Raw genomic sequence first — 4,758 nt, 5'->3', positions numbered from 1 at the left:
CACTGGTCTGCAGTTTCTTTTTTAGAAATAGTCTGCCTCAGATTAAATGTGCTAAATGTTACATATTTTAATCAGATTAATTGGAAAACAAATGACAAAAGTGCTGGTTTGCTGATGTTTTGATGGTATGTGATAAAGTGATATTCCACATGTATAGTAGTTTATCAGATTTGATGGCTTAGTCACAGAGTTTACCCTACCCAAAAAATGTTATGCTTTTCTCAGACAACAAGTGTGACATTTCTTTAGTAAGACGTTTTTCTTTCTTTTAAAGACACCATAACCATAATTAACCAAATCAGACATTTTCTTCCTAAACAACAGGATACACTGAGTTAAATTCAGTCCCTCTTATATTAGACACAGCTCACAATATTAGAATCACAATAATTTATTAACCCTTACAGACCCAAACGTCCACCTTTAACCCTTACAGACCCAAACGTCCACCTTTAACCCTTACAGACCCAAACGTCCACCTTTAACCCTTAAAGACCCAAACGTCCACCTTTAACCCTTACAGACCCAAACGTCCACCTTTAACCCTTAAAGACCCAAACGTCCACCTTTAACCCTTAAAGACCCAAACGTCCACCTTTAACCCATAAAGACCCAAACGTCCACCTTTAACCCTTACAGACCCAAACGTCCACCTTTAACCCTTACAGACCCAAACGTCCACCTTTAACCCTTAAAGACCCAAACGTCCACCTTTAACCCTTACAGACCCAAACGTCCACCTTTAACCCTTACAGACCCAAACGTCCACCTTTAACCCTTACATACCCAAACGTCCACCTTTAACCCTTACAGACCCAAACGTCCACCTTTAACCCTTAAAGACCCAAACGTCCACCTTTAACCCTTACAGACCCAAACGTCCACCTTTAACCCTTAAAGACCCAAACGTCCACCTTTAACCCTTAAAGACCCAAACGTCCACCTTTAACCCATAAAGACCCAAACGTCCACCTTTAACCCTTACAGACCCAAACGTCCACCTTTAACCCTTACAGACCCAAACGTCCACCTTTAACCCTTAAAGACCCAAACGTCCACCTTTAACCCTTACAGACCCAAACGTCCACCTTTAACCCATAAAGACCCAAACGTCCACCTTTAACCCTTACAGACCCAAACGTCCACCTTTAACCCTTACAGACCCAAACGTCCACCTTTAACCCTTAAAGACCCAAACGTCCACCTTTAACCCTTACAGACCCAAACGTCCACCTTTAACCCATAAAGACCCAAACGTCCACCTTTAACCCTTACAGACCCAAACGTCCACCTTTAACCCTTAAAGACCCAAACGTCCACCTTTAACCCTTACAGACCCAAACGTCCACCTTTAACCCTTACAGACCCAAACGTCCACCTTTAACCCTTACAGACCCAAACATTCACCTTTAACCCTTACAGACCCAAACGTCCACCTTTAACCCTTACAGACCCAAACCTCCACCTTTAACCCTTACAGACCCAAACGTCCACCTTTAACTCTTAAAGACCCAAACGTCCACCTTTAACCCTTACAAACCCAAACGTCCACCTTTAACCCTTACAGACCCAAACGTCAACCTTTAACCCTTACAGACCCAAACGTCCACCTTTAACCCTTACAGACCCAAACATTCACCTTTAACCCTTACAGACCCAAACGTCCACCTTTAACCCTTACAGACCCAAACGTCCACCTTTAACCCTTACAGACCCAAACGTCCACCTTTAACCCTTACAGACCCAAACATTCACCTTTAACCCTTACAGACCCAAACGTCCACCTTTAACCCTTACAGACCCAAACGTCCACCTTTAACCCTTACAGACCCAAACGTTCGCCTTTAACCCTTACAGACCCAAACGTCCGCCTTTAACCCTTAAAGACCCAAACGTCCACCTTTAACCCTTACAGACCCAAACGTCCACCTTTAACCCTTAAAGACCCAAACGTCCACCTTTAACCCTTAAAGACCCAAACGTCCACCTTTAACCCTTACAGACCCAAACATTCACCTTTAACCCTTACAGACCCAAACATTCACCTTTAACCCTTACAGACCAAACGTCCACTGTCGACTAAAAGTATCTACTGATCTAAACCGTTGATCTAATTCTATCAATACATGTATTATTATATGTTTTATAATTATTATAAATGTATTATTATGTTTATTCTATTGTTTTCCTTGGTATTTTTATTTCACTCCTTTTAATCGTAGAGTTGTTTTTATGTCTTTTTAATCTATTCTTGTGTTTTAGTCTATCATTTTGCTTTTTTATTCTTCTGTACGACACTGTTTTTAATTGTACAGCTGCTTTATGTCTTTAATCTATTCTTGTATTTTATTCTTTTATTTTGGTTTTTCCCCTGAAAGTCACTTTGGAAAAAAGCGTCTGCCAAATGCATAAATGTAAATGTACATGTCAATAATTGGTGTAAAATACAGTTCTTCATCTTTTCATGGTCCTCAGATATGACCATATTTGGACATTCAGAGGCTCCGTAGTTACCGTGGAAACACCGTCATCTTCTCCAACATTGGTTCTCCAGTCAAACCCATGCAGGTGGATCAATGACAGTGGGTGGATGCACTGGGTTTATGTTCAGTTAATGACAGATTTTACTGAAAAAGTCACCTTTTCTTCAGTTTTTTCTGTTTTGATACAATAACCTTTAACTTTAATCTGAGCTTTTATGAACATCTTCATGATCTTCATGAATTAAATATAGGAAATAAATTATTTTCATGGGGGAAAAAAATGCAAAATTCAGAAGATAATATTATAATAAATTGTGATAAATCACATAGGAAAGGTGAAATAGTTTTCATTTCATTTTTTGGGTGTAATAGTGGACGATAAATTAACATGGAAGCCACATATTGCTTATGTAAAAAAAAAAAAAAAAAAGGTGTCTAAAAATATTTCTGTACTGAATAAAGCAAAATATATGTTGGATTATAAAGTAATGAGAATTGGATATTGTTGACTTATTCTGCCATATTTGAGTTATTGTATTGAGGTTTGGGCCAATACATATATGAGGAACACAAAGCCATTGTTTTTATTACAAAAAAGAGCAATAAGAATCATGTATAATATTAATTTCAGGGAACATACAAATGAGTTGTTTATTAAAGCAGGGGTCTTAAACATACGGCCCGGGGGCCATATGCAGCCCGCCAAAAGTTCCAATTCAGCCTGGGGATGTTTTTGCAAAGTCAAAAATTCCACAGTCTTGAATTGAATTAAGCAAAAAAAAAAAAAAAAAAAAAGCTCTAATTAAGGAAAAAATGTTGAATTAAGCAAAAAAATAAATAAAAATCTTAAATTAAGCAAAAAATCTTGAATTAACAACTTCAAATTTTTGTCTTTGTTTTAGTGCAAAAAAAAACATTAAATTATGAAAATATTTACATTTCCAAACTATCCTGTGACAATAAAATGTGAATAACCTGAACAAATATGAACAACTTTAACTGTATGAAATTCAGTCCAGTTTGAACTCTTTTCTTCCTGTTCCTCAGTGTTTAGTGTCTTTGGAGATCTGATCCAGAATGCACATGGACTAATGAGAAGTGGAGGAAGAAGACTGGGAAAACTGCACTGATTTTACTGAAGAAATCTCAGTTTTTTTCAGGTTATTCACATCTTTTTTGCTTGGATAGTTTATATAAGTAAGTATTTTCATAATTTAATGGGGTTTTTTTTGCACTAAAGCAAAGACAAAAGTTTGGAGTCGTCATTATTTCTAGGTTCTTCCATTTTACTGGTTCGGTCCACTGCAGATCAAACCAGGCTGAATGTGGAACGTGAAAGAAAGTTAGTTTGAGAGCCCTGGGTTAAAGTCTCACTGCAAACATCAGCAGCATGTTTCTGTGTCCAGTCCAGGGTCTGTATCTTCTCCCTCCTATAGTCTGCACAGACTGCAGGAGCCATCTGAAGCCTCCTCTGCTCCTGGCTCTGTATGTTTTCCATCCTATAGTTTGCACAGACTCCATTTGCAGCCTCCTGTGCTCTTACTTCTTTCTTTTCTCCATCCTATAGTTTGCACAGACTCCATTTGCAGCCTCCTGTGCTCTTACTTCTTTCTTTTCTCCATCCTATAGTTTGCACAGACTCCATTTGCAGCCTCCTGTGCTCTTACTTCTTTCTTTTCTCCATCCTATAGTTTGCACAGACTCCATTTGCAGCCTCCTGTGCTCTTACTTCTTTCTTTTCTCCATCCTATAGTTTGCACAGACTCCATTTGCAGCCTCCTGTGCTCTTACTTCTTTCTTTTCTCCATCCTATAGTTTGCACAGACTCCATTTGCAGCCTCCTGTGCTCTTACTTCTTTCTTTTCTCCATCCTATAGTTTGCACAGACTCCATTTGCAGCCTCCTGTGCTCTTACTTCTTTCTTTTCTCCATCCTATAGTTTGCACAGACTCCATTTGCAGCCTCCTGTGCTCTTACTTCTTTCTTTTCTCCATCCTATAGTTTGCACAGACTCCATTTGCAGCCTCCTGTGCTCTTACTTCTTTCTTTTCTCCATCCTATAGTTTGCACAGACTCCATTTGCAGCCTCCTGTGCTCTTACTTCTTTCTTTTCTCCATCCTATAGTTTGCACAGACTCCATTTGCAGCCTCCTGTGCTCTTACTTCTTTCTTTTCTCCATCCTATAGTTTGCACAGACTCCATTTGCAGCCTCCTGTGCTCCTCAGTGCATTTTGCAGTCAGCTCTACGTAAACACCGCTCGCGGAGCCTACGTC

Source organism: Sphaeramia orbicularis, chromosome 24 (genome assembly GCF_902148855.1).
Source record: "Sphaeramia orbicularis chromosome 24, fSphaOr1.1, whole genome shotgun sequence".
Classification (NCBI taxonomy): domain Eukaryota; kingdom Metazoa; phylum Chordata; class Actinopteri; order Kurtiformes; family Apogonidae; genus Sphaeramia; species Sphaeramia orbicularis.
Note: the sequence above shows the minus strand (reverse complement) of the source record.